Source organism: Cricetulus griseus, chromosome 7 (assembly GCF_003668045.3).
Source record: "Cricetulus griseus strain 17A/GY chromosome 7, alternate assembly CriGri-PICRH-1.0, whole genome shotgun sequence".
In the NCBI taxonomy this organism is placed as follows: Eukaryota; Metazoa; Chordata; class Mammalia; order Rodentia; family Cricetidae; genus Cricetulus; species Cricetulus griseus.
The window spans coordinates 63325354-63338483 of NC_048600.1; positions in this window are offsets into that span (position 1 = coordinate 63325354).

Genomic DNA, 13130 nt, shown 5'->3' on the forward strand with positions numbered 1-13130 from the left:
TGGTTTGAGCTTTAGTAATGTTTCTTTTACAAAAGTGGATGCTTTTGTATTAGGGGCATAGATGTTCAGGATTGAGACTTCGTCTTGATGGACTTTTCCTGTGATGAGTATGAAATGCCCTTCTTTATCTCTTTTGATTGCTTTCAGTTTAAAGTCTAATTTGTTAGATATTAGTATTGCTACCCCAGCTTGTTTCTTGAGCCCATTTGATTGGAAAATCTTTTCCCATCCTTTTACTCTGAGGTATCGCCTGTCTTTGAATTTGAGGTGTGTTTCTTGTAAACAGCAGAAGGATGGATTCTGTCTTCGTATCCATTCTGTTAGCCTGTATCTTTTTATGGGTAAGTTAAGACCATTGACATTCAGGGATATTAACGTCCATTGTTCATTGGTTCTTCTTAGTTTTGGATTTATTGTTGGTGGTATCATTGCGTGTGGATTTTGCCCTTCTGTTTCTTTTTGTGTTTGGTGAAATTCGATTAACTACTGACAGTGTTTTTGTGAGTGTAGTTATGTTCGTTGGGTTGGAGTTTTCCTTCCAGAGCCTTCTGTAGTGCTGGATTTGTTGATATGTATTGTTTAAATCTGTTTTTGTCGTGGAATATCTTGTTTTCTCCATCTATAGTGATTGAAAGTTTTGCTGGGTACAGTAGTCTGGGTTGACATCCATGCTCCCTTAGTGCTTGTAGGGTATCTATCCAAGACCTTCTGGCTTTCAGAGTTTCCATTGAGAAGTCGGGTGTGATTCTGATTGGTTTGCCTTTATATGTTACTTGGCCTTTTTCCTTTGCTGCTCTTAATATTTTCTCTTTATTCTGTAGATTTGGTGTTTTGATTATTATGTGTCGGGGCGACTTCTTTTTGTGGTCCAGTCTGTTTGGTGTCCTGTAAGCTTCTTGTACTTTCATAGGCATATCCTTCTGTAGGTTGGGGAAGTTTTCTTCTATGATTTTGTTGAATATGTTTTCTGTACCTTTGAGCAGTATTTCTTCACCTTCTTCTACACCTATTATTCTTAGGTTTGGCCTTTTTACGGTGTCCCATATTTCCTGGATATTTTGTGTTAGGGTTTTGTTGGACTTGAGGTTCTCTTTGGTGGATGAATGTATATCCTCTAGCGAGTCTTCAGTGGCTGAGATTCTCTCTTCCATCTCTTGAATCCTGTTGGATACACTTACATCTTTAGTTCCTGATCGTTTATCCAACCTTTCCATTTCCAACATGGTCTCATTCTGTGTTTTCTTTATTGTGTGTATTTCAGCTTTCATGTTTTGAACTATTTCAAGAGCTTCCTTCACTTGCTTGGATGTTTTTTCTTGGCTTTCTTTGGATTCTTTAAGAGATTTATTTATTTCTTGAATTTTTTGGTTTGTCTTTTCCTCCAATTCATTTAATTTTTTGTTTGTTTTCTCTTCTATTTCTTTAAGGGATTTTCTTGTTTCCTCTTTAAAGGTCTCTATCAACTTGCTGAGATAATTTTTGAGGTCCATCTCATCTTCATGCTCTGTGTTGGGCTTTTCAGCTCTTGCCGGAGTGGAGTCCCTAGGTTCTGGTGGTGTCATGTTGGTCTTTGTGTTGTTGAGTGAAATCTTATTCTGTCTTCTCCCCATATCCTTTTAGTGGGTGCGGGTGGGTTCTCTCTATCTCCTCTTGTGGCCCAGTGGTGTGTGGGGGCTAGGAATTCGATGTCCACAACTCTAGATGATCTCGACGCTCCTGGTGGTCTCCTCGCTAGTTCCTAGTTTCTTGGTCGTTCGGCGGAATGGAAGAGTGGGGTGCTACCAGATTTGGGGCACAGGGAGCTCCTCCCTGCCTGGGCTTGTCTGGCCCAAGCCGGCAGGCTCAGGAGGGGGTGGTGGGATGGGGGTGGTGGGGTGTTCTGGCCTGGAGTCGGGAGCGGGCAGGAGCTCACTCACCTAGTTCCAGGTCAGTCTGCGGCGGCGGAATGTAAGAATGGGGTGCTAGCAGATTGGTGGGGCAGGGGGCTCCTCCCTCTCTGGGCGTGTCTGGCCCAAGCCGGCAGGCTCAGGCGGGGGTGGTGGGATGGGGGTGGTGGGGTGTTCTGGTCTGGGGTCGGGAGCGGGCAGGAGCTCACTCACCTAGTTCCAGGTCAGTCTTCGGCGGCGGAATGTAAGAATGGAGTGCTAGCAGATTGGTGGGGCAGAGGGCTCCTCCCTCTCTGGGCGTGTCTGGCCCAAGCCGGCAGGCTCAGGAGGGGGTGGTGGGATGGGGGTGGTGGGGTGTTCTGGTCTGGGGTCGGGAGCGGGCAGGAGCTCACTCACCTAGTTCCAGGCCAGTCTGCGGCGGCGGAATGTAAGAATGGAGTGCTAGCAGATTGGTGGGGCAGAGGGCTCCTCCCTCTCTGGGCGTGTCTGGCCCAAGCCGGCAGGCTCAGGAGGGGGTGGTGGGATGGGGGTGGTGGGGTGTTCTGGCCTGGAGTCGGGAGCGGGCAGGAGCTCACTCACCTAGTTCCAGGTCAGTCTTCGGCGGCGGAATGTAAGAATGGAGTGCTAGCAGATTGGTGGGGCAGAGGGCTCCTCCCTCTCTGGGCGTGTCTGGCCCAAGCCGGCAGGCTCAGGAGGGGGTGGTGGGATGGGGGTGGTGGGGTGTTCTGGTCTGGGGTCGGGAGCGGGCAGGAGCTCACTCACCTAGTACCAGGTCAGTCTTCGGCGGCGGAATCAAAACTCAACTTTTAAAATAATCAGAACTAGAGTTATAAGAACTTCTTAATTTTGTATTTATTTCCCCAGGTGTAAATAATGATGGGCTGCACAATTTTTCATATTATATCATATTCATGGCTACTTGTCATATGGGGATATAGTAATTGACAGTCTGATGGACTACATAACTGGGATTAGGATCTCCTGAATGGACAATTGAATGAAACAGCCACTGTAATAAAAACAGTCACAGCCTCTGTCATATCCCATCTCTTTTAATGTTACTGGTGATAATTATATGCTCCATGTCTTAGACTGTCTCTCATCTTTCCCCTGTAACTTAAAGTTTACACAACTTTATATCTGTCTGATCTTCTAATATGTAGACTTCTGCTAACATAAATGCATTCTTTAGTACCAATACCAAAATCAAGGCCAAAACCTGCTCCCCCCTCCAAAAAAAAGAAAGAAAAATTTAAGATGAAAATTTCCATGGGAGACATGGGTCCCAGGGGGTAGTCAGGTGTTTCCAGGTAAACTTCATGTTCTAGTCACTGGAGAAGGTTGAGTCCAAGAGAGCATGAGAAAATGATGCAGTGGGAAGAGATATTCTTAGCTCTTCAGGAAAACCTTGTTAATGTAAGAACTAGTTCGTTGAAACATCAGTTGGCCTGCTATGCACGTTACATAGGTACTATCCACTTCATCCTTCTAGGAGCCTTTGGAGGTGGGAATGATTGATCGTCTCCATAACAACACATGAGGGAATTCAGATGAAGCTCAGCTCAGAACCAAACAAGCCCACATAAATAATGATCTGAACAATTCTTTAAACTAGGCTTTAGTGTCTCATCATGTTGACTCCCGTGGTACACCTGTCAATAAAGTTTTAAAATGCAGAAATTCTGGGAAGTGCATGTTATTTTTGTTACTGCAATACCTTAAGGTTCTATAATTAGTAGAATATTAGTCCTGGAACTATTGAATGCATGTTGCAAAAAGTAACCTACAAATACCCTTTGGACATTACCCAGCAAGCAGGGATACAATTATATTGCATATATCTGTGGATCCTTTCTCCATTGTGTCACATTTTGTAGGTCACAGCTGTACCAACAACATTCAGGAGCATATCTGTGTGGGCTCAACTCACACAGACTGCATCAATTTAAGCATGCAGGGATTGTGGAAAAGAGGGGAAAGCATTCCTTGACACTATGTCTGCATATGTCTGTGTACCCTCCCAAACTCATGTTGAACTTTATTCCCAATACATCAGTATTAAAAGATAGGGTCTTGAACCGGGTCAAGATAGCACACGCCTTTAATTCCAGCACTTGGGAGGCAGAGGCAAGTGGATCTTTATGAGTTCAAGGCCAGCCTGTCTCAGAGAGAGAGAGAGAGAGAGAGAGAGAGAGAGAGAGAGAGAGTCTTTAAGAGCTGCTTAGGCTAAGAGATAAATGTCTTTGCAGATATGATCAGCATCATTATATGGCTTCGGTGGGAAAGTTTGTATTTCTACACACTGTTGTTCCTTCTACCATATGAGGACATAGTATTTCTCTCCTTTAGAGGCCAAAGCCACAAGGCACCATCTTAAAGAAGAGACCAGCCTTCACCAGATACCAAACTATTAGCACATCTTGGACTTGGGAAGCTTCAGAGTTTTGAGAAACAAATTTCTATTGTTCATAAAGTAATTAGTCTTCAGTACTTGGTTATAGCAAAAGAACCAACATATTGAGCCTTTTGTTACATAAAGAAACCTCTTAGAAGCAAGTTAGGAAATATGAGCTATAGAAGACCTAGTTTTTATCCATGGTAAAATGAAAGATATTCTTTACATCAATGGAAAACTAATGGAGAGAATAAAAAAGGAGGACTAGAGCCACTGTAGCCACATATAACTTAGGAAACTTCTGGAGAATAGGGATATATAATATTAAGATATAAATCACATATATGAAATGTTAAATATTTCTATCTCTCCAAACCTTTAGGAAAACTAGTTCCATCTCAGTACATTTAAGTTCTTTCATGTGTTGTTATGGAGACAATCACTCCTACAACCAAAAGCCCCTGGGAGAATGGAATAGTATAGCACACCTATATAACATGCATAGCAGGGCAATTGATGTTGCAACAAACTAGTTCTTTTATAAACTAGGCTTACATAAAGAGATATGAACATAAGAGGAAAAAAGGCAGAAACAGTTTTCTTGGTGCTTTTTTAAATGGTGGGATTTCCTGTACCATGGAACAAGAAGAAGAAGAAGAAGAAGAAGAAGAAGAAGAAGAAGAAGAAGAAGAAGAAGAAGAAGAAGAAGAAGAAGAAGAAGAAGAAGAAGACAAGAAAGGGGTAAGAATGGCCTCACCTCTGAGGCAAGGAAGATAAAACTGAGGACTAAGATCGTCAGTTAAGAGATCTTATGGACCATTGGGTTTTCTTCCTATACAGAAAGTCTCTGCCTATACTGACAGTGAGAAGGGGACTGCTGCTTGCTGTACAGGCGTATGCACCTACATTTGGATCCCCAGTCCACATGCAAGAGCAGAGAATGGCAGCATGCACCCAGAACCCCAAAGCAGGGATGGCAGAGACAAGAAGATCCCAGGAGCTCACTAGCCAGCTAGTCTTGCCAAATTAGGGAACCGCAGACACAGTGAGAGGAGAAACCCTGTCTCAAAAAGTAGAGTGTTTGGGAAATGCACCCAACTTCCACTGACCTCTGGTCATCACAGGCATGCATACATGTATGTGCATATACACATGCACACACACACACACACACACACACACACACACACACACACACACACACACACGAATACATACATAACACAAAAAAGTTAATTAAGTAGTTAACTAAATAGCAAAGTGAGAAGTGGGTTTCAAGAACTTTCTAGAACCTGACCAGCGAGTCCACATTTCTCTGTTCTGCTGCCCAACTTCCTTTAAGACACTAAAGAACAAGAAGTTGAGATACCAGAGATAAACTTTACTGGGCTTTAGCCCACATTTTCCATGTCTTCATCCTCCTTATCTGAGCCAGCATCATGATCTAGCCAGAACGACACTCCTTTGAACTTATTTACAAGTTTTATCATTACACTTGCCTACATTATGCAAGCAGTTTGCAATCTCCCCTAATTCTCCAACTTTAATTATATAATTGAACAAGCCAAAAACTCATTTTTCCCAGGAAACATTAAACATTACCATCTTAATGAAATTCTTAATGAAATGGTCCACTATGCATGCAAATGACCGGTAGTAGCAGGGCCACTTGCTTATCACTGAGACAGGCAAAAGGACAAATGCTCTTTCTTCTGTCCATCACTAGGAATGGCAGTTCTCAACCTCACATCCCACATTAAAAGATGAGCCTCTGTGAGATTTGTGGCTATTGGATGAAAAGTAGGAAAGGATCTCAATCTACACAAATCAAAGCTTATTTTCAGGACTGAAAGAATCCACTTGGGACTTTTCCTTGACAAATAAAAAAAAAAAAGGTTATCAACTGCCCCTCCTATTCTCTGGAGAGTAAGGTCTGACACAAAGCAATAGTCTTTACCTTCTCAACTTCCTTTTAGGATTGACCCTAGGAAATGGGAAAAAAAAAAAAAAACATTTACAGGACTTCTGAAGTTATCATATTACCCATCCCTTTTCAATTGCACTTTTTTAACATTCCTATTGCATATAAAACTCAAATGTTGTACATACCAACACCATCCTAATGCCATAGTTTACTTTGTGGAAGCTAACCTGGAAGGTACATAGACCTGCTCACATGTTCACCTAATAACATGAACAGTGATGTCCTGTGCCAAGTAGATACCAAATTCAATCACTTTAAAACAACTATAATTTTATGACAAGTTCCTAGTTCCCTAAACATGTCAGATCATTACATTATCACAGTGGTTCTCAACCTGTGGATCACAACCTCTTTGGGGGTCACTGTGGTAGTTTGAAAGAAAATGGCCCCCAAAGGGAGTTCACTATTGGAAGGTGTGGCTTTGTTGGAGTGGGTATGGCCTTGTTAAAGGAAGTATGTCACCCTGGGGGTGGACTTTGGGGTCTCATATATGCTCACACTTTGTGCAATGTGATGCTCAGACTACTTCCTGTTACCTGCAAGATGTAGGACTCTCAGTCTATTTCCTGTCGCGTGCATATCAACATGCAGCAGCCCCTTCTCCAGCACCATGTCTGTCTGCACTCCACCATTCCACCATGCTCCCCACCATGATATAATGGACTGAACCTCTAAACTGTAAGTGAGCCACCCCAATTAAATGGTTTCTTTTATAAGAGTTGCTGTGGTCCTGATGTCTCCTCACAGCAACAGAAATCCTCACTAAGACAGCCCCATGCCAGATATCCTGCATATTGTATTTACATTACAATTCATAACAGTAGAAAAATTGCAATTATGAAGTAGCAATGAAAATAACTTTATGGTTGAGAGTCACTGCAACATGAAGAATTGTATTAAAGGGTCACAACATTTGTAAGGTTGAGAATCACTGCATTAATATATGTCAAGATGCCCAAAGTACCCATCATAGAATAGAACCTTACCCTGAACACCCACAGTGCTTTAGACTGAGTGGCCACAGCTGTCATGCTCCCTATCTCTCAAGTTCAATTTTTCCCCAGGAAAACTTAAAGGCAAAGGAAAAATAATGTTTGTGCTTTTTTTTGTTCTATTTTTATTTTTGTTTCTGAGACATGGTCTATTTATTATGTAGCCCAGGCTGTCCTCGAACTCATGAAGTTCTGCCTGCTCAGCCTCCCAAGTGCTAGGATAAAAGGTGTGTGCCACCATTCCCAGCTATGTTTGCACAATTTTTAAACCTATATTGAAATACAATACACCAGGCAGGGCACCCCATCAAACTGTAAAATCAATCAGGGTTTGGTACATTAATACTATTAATGTTGAAAATAAATCACATAATTTGGGGGTTTTTACTATTCTAAGTACACAATTATGTTGTCTTAATTATATTTAAAATGTTTCACAACTGGTACCAGTAACTATTCCTCAAGTTTTTTCACTGCCTCAACTAGAAATTTTTTCAGCATCAATCATGACCTCCCCACTCCTCTCAGCCCCTGGGTCTCTGGTTAACTTTCTGTGACTATGCATTTTCCCTATCCTCAGCACAGTAGTATCCCTCATCGTGGCTTAACTGTCTGTAGGCTCTGTTACCTGCAGTCAACCAGACTCTGTACAAAAAGGAACCATGCTATTCTAGAAAAACTGAGTCAGCCTGTTTTCCTATCATTTTATTTTATATTATTATTGTTTTGTTGGTTTGCCAGGTGTTATTGTTAATCGCTTTCTGCTGTGTTTAATTTGTGGATTGAACTCTGTGGTAGGCATGTGTATGAAGTGAAACAGAGTATTTATAGGGCTTGGTATACTATCTGCCACTTCAGCCATCAGTGAGGCTTCCTGCAAAGAATGCAGGAGAATAACACCTTCAAAATAGTCTGGAAAGATGGTTCAGAGATCAAGCATGTGTACTGCTCTTTCAGAGAACATGGGTTCAGTTCCCGTATCCACATCAGGTACTCACAACCACCTGTTAAGTCCCGCTCCCAGGTATCTATCGCCCTCTTCTGGCCTTCAAGGGCACCTGCAATCTGTACATGCACACAAACACACACATAACTTAAAATAATTAAAAAAAAAAACAGCCTTCAACGCTCTCCCCTAATGACCTGTTTCCAAATCCTACAGGGTCCACGGCCCTCAAAATGGTACCACAAGCTGGGGACCAAGTGTTTAAAACACAAGTCTATAGATACTATTGCAAGTTCAAGTCATAACATACACATTTACTATACTTTCTATATCCATTCACTTTCCACTGCAGAGTTATCTTTTAAAATACTTTGAATGCAGAGCAGTAAAAAAAAACTCCATACATCAATTTGCAGCACACACTTATCACCAGTCAAGTCAGACCCTTTCTCTTAAGATTTTTTTCATGCAATTATCTAATTCCCTTTCTTCTAGTAGGTAGGCACTCTAAGATGCTTTATGTAGATCTTTTAAAAAAAAATTCATGAGGGTTTATGGAATACATAATTGTACATGCCATTTTATTCACATACTAGGATGCAGTTTATATGAATCTGTTTATTCTTCACTCAATTCTATATATATATATATATATATATATATATATATATGTCTGATTGGTGATTATTTAATGTAGAGTCTCTGAAATATAGCATAAAGAGGTCAGATGATCTGGTCTTAGGAAATTTCTCCGGTGAACGCGACTCCCAGAATGATTGCTGCACTTCTCTGCAAAGGCCTCTACATCCTACCGAAGGGCTACTTGCTCATGCATGATTGATGCTGCTCTACTCACAACAGTTAGGAAACAGACAAATGCCTTTCTTAGTCTTGATCTCTTCCTCTCAGTATTGGGGGTGGAGGACACTGAACCAGGGATCCTTGACTGGCAGTGTGTGTCAAATGAGGAGGGAATTCTTTTCATATCAAAATGCCCAGCTTGTAAGCAAAATCTCAAGAAGTAGAACCCTAGTATAAACAAATGTCAGGGGAATAGCATGGAATTATTCCTTGCTCAAATCCCTACATGCAACAGATATCTAAAGTGCTTTTCCATCTGTATGTCAAGATTATACAGAAAATAACTTGGCCAGCATCCTGCATCAAACTAAAGACTTGTGTCTAGCAAACAAATGGCAACAAAAAGATGTGCCTATGTTTCTGAATATGAAATCTCTTTCAAAAGCCTTTCCACTGACTCCGTCTCCCTTCTACAGGTGTGTTCCATAGATCACCTGCTCTGGGCTCACCCTCTTACCTGCAGCTCTTCAGGGCTCATCCTCTAGCAGCTTGGCTCATGCCCTCTGGTACTTGTACTTGATAAAAGTGGAAAGGAACCTTTCATTTCTATTCCCATCAGAATATGTGCTGCTCAGCGGGGTCACCTCTGAACCTTCCTTTTTCAAGAACTACAACCTGGGAAGGGCCCAGGCCCAGCACAGGAAGATTTGGTGGATTTTGCAGAGCCCCCATTGAAGTCCCTATCCTGCTGGGGAGTGGTGGGTGGATGGGGTGGGGGGTAGAGGGAGAGGGAGAAGGGACTTACATGTGAAACAAGCTTGTTCCCCAACTTGAACTAATAAAAAAAAAAGGGACTTTGAGAGCCCATACCACATTTAGGGATGCACTCTTGGCCTGGACACATGGGGGGGGGCTAGGCCCGGCCCAGGATGATGTGGGGGACTTTGGGGAGCCCCATCGAGGGCCCTACCCTGCCTGGGGAGTGGAGAGTGGATGGGGTGGAGGGCAGATAGGGGGTTGGGGGAGGGCTGGGGGGAGGGGAGGGAGAATGGATTGACATGTGAAGGAAGCTTGTTCCGAATTTGTACTAATAAAAAGAATTAAAAAAAAAATAAAAAAAAAGAACTACAGCCTGGTTTCTACAGTCTGATTTCCAAACAAAATACCTGTGCCATCCCACACCTCCTTCTCCACATCTTGCTTTAATGCCAATAATCAGGAGCTCGTCTTTTCAGCCTCCCATTTATTGCCCTCAAATACAAACATTAACACTCAGACTTGGGGGGGGGGAAAGAAAGAGAAAGTAATTACTATCATGTTGCTGAGCAAAATAATTTTTCTTCACAAACACATTCCCTACTTAGTCGTCCCCAATGTTAGTTAAATGGCATCGAGCCTATCCTGTCACAGACAGGAGGAAAAGGACAGATACCTACTGTGCCCAGGAATTTGTAGCTAAAGTATGCACTGGGGTCACTGAGGGAACTTTTCCTGACACTTGTTCATACGTAGGCTTTCCAGTCTCAAATTTTGCTCCCAAAGCAGGCACATTATTTATGAAAGGGTTTCTTCCATATTTGAAGCATATTGCCAAACAAGTATCTCTGGCCTAGTGTATCACCCCTCATCATTAGTGGGGAGAAAATACCAAAACTAGGAGAGATTAAGAAGTTTGTGAGTTCAAGGCAAGCCTGGTCCGCAAAGTGAGTTTCAGGGAAGCCAGGGCTGTTACTCAGAGAAACACTGTCTGGAAAAATTAAAAGAAAAGAAGAAGTTTGTTCAGGGCCTGCACACCTTTGATTCCAGCACTCAGGATGCAGAGGCAAGCTGGCCTCTGTGAGTTCAAGGTCAAGTTGGTCTACAGAGCAAGTTCCAGGACAGTCAAAGCCATTACACAGAGAAACCCTGTTTCAAAAAAGAAAAATTGTTCAGTGACTCAGAAATACAACAATTAATCCTAGAAATCATTCTCAATGAAGAAAATTTACTAAAATGAAATCATTTAGCACTTTTATGCTATATTTCAGAAACTTAATATTAATTAAACACAAACTAGACTTGTTACTGAGGTCCCACACCCAGACATTATGCTTGGTTCCTCTGTTTCCCTCCTCCCTACTGCCCATCCAAGTGTGTACTGAATCCATCTTCGTCTCTTTGTTTCCAGTTCTACCACGGCAGGCCAAGCTGTCACTGTCTCTCCCCCACCAGGTCCTCTTAGCCTCCTTGCCAAATGACTGAAGAAATGACAGATATTCACTGTTAGAATCAGAAAATATCCTTATATTCTAGACTGGCTTGAAAAATTAGGCCAAAGCAAACAAGATTAAATTTACTAAAAATAAATGGTAGCTTTCTCTTTTGCTTTCCAAAACTCCATGACCCAAGTTCCAAGATGCATAAATGACTTCCCTGATTGATTTGACTGCAAGATCAATTAAGAGAACAATGTGATTTACTCGACAAAAAATAAAAGGGGTTTCTACTTTTACCAAATGGATAAAAATGGAGCATCCAGGACAAGGGCCCTTGCGTCCCAGTCATGAGTCATACTTTGCTCTGAGCACCTGATTAAATATATACATATATCCTTCAGAACTGATTGAGAAGGATTTAGAGAAGCTAAACTGGGTCATCTGAGCAACAGCTAAAAAAAAAAAAAAAAAAAACTAGGGATGTTTATCCAGAGCAAGGACGGGAGAGTCTAAAGGACACACCAGCACACCAGCATTTGTGATACTTGCGGCCCCAATACCAAAGTGAAGGGGACACACTAAAGATAACTCCAAAAGGTTGAAGGCAATCTACATCTTTCCTGGTTGAGCTGAAGTGGCTCCCTCAGAGAAGTGTGCCCTGGTTCTCTTGTGTACAAAGCCTTGACACACTCCACCTCAGGAAACTTTCCCACTTATCACCAGCTGGAACTGTCATGTTTCTGTTTATACTTACCCCATTTCTGTCTCATCAGTGAGAGGAAGGATCAGCTTCAATCTTGTTCACTGTAACATTTTGTTCCCAGAAACAAAACTAGCACATAGTAGGACTTCTGTCGATATTTGCTAACTGTGTTAGTCATCTTTCCATCACTACAATGAGATGCCTAGAGTAGTCAAATTATAAAAATGCAGTCAAATCAATCGGGGAAATCACTTATGGATCTTAGAATTTGGACATCCTGGTTCATGATGGATTAATGCTACTGCTTTAGGCCTGTAGGGAAGCAGCTGCTCATCTTGTAGCCAAGAAACAGAGAAAAGGAAAAGGGTTGGGATCCCACAGTCCCCTGAAGGACACATTCCTAATAATGAAAGGGATTCTGACCAAGTCCTACCTACCAAAAAATCTATCTCTATATGTTTTTCCTCTATATTTTTCACTTCATGACCCAATCTGCAGTCCTTGGTGACCTTTGGTCTTAGATTTCCCTTGTACCAATACTTGACTTGGGATTTTTCCCACAGTATTCACCTACCCTTCCTGGGAATTTCTGTCTGGCTTTATGAACTCAAAAACCTGAACAAGGGGGAACTCTTGGTTCCCAGACTGATAGCTGGGAAACCAGAATGAGACTGATCCAGACCACATGAACATGGGTGTCAGTGAGGAGACCTCTGAAATCTATGGGGCCTTTTGTAGTAGATCAGTACTTATCCCTAGCATAGGAATAGACTTTGGGAGCCCATTCCACATAGAGGGATACTCCATGAGCCTAGACACAGGGGATGGGCCTAGGCCCTATCCCAAATAACATGACAGACTCTGAAGACCCCCTATGGAAGGCCTCACCCTCCCTGGAGAGCAGAAAGGGTATGGGATAGGTAGGGTGTTAGTTGGAGGGGGGTCAGGGGAGGAGGGAGGTAGAGGGAACTGGGATTGACATGTAAAATAATCTTGTTTCTAATTTAAATAAAAAATGGAGAGGAAGAAAAAAAGGACATAAATCAATTTTAAAAAAATGTTGACCTAGTTGTGCAATGGTGGTACACCTTTAATCCCAGCACTCAGAGGCAGAGGCAGGTGGATATCTGTGAACTCAAGGTCAGCCTGGTCTACAAAGCTAGTTCCATGACAGCCAAGACTGTTACACAGAGGAACCCTGTCTCAAAAAAAAAAAAAAAAAGTTGAC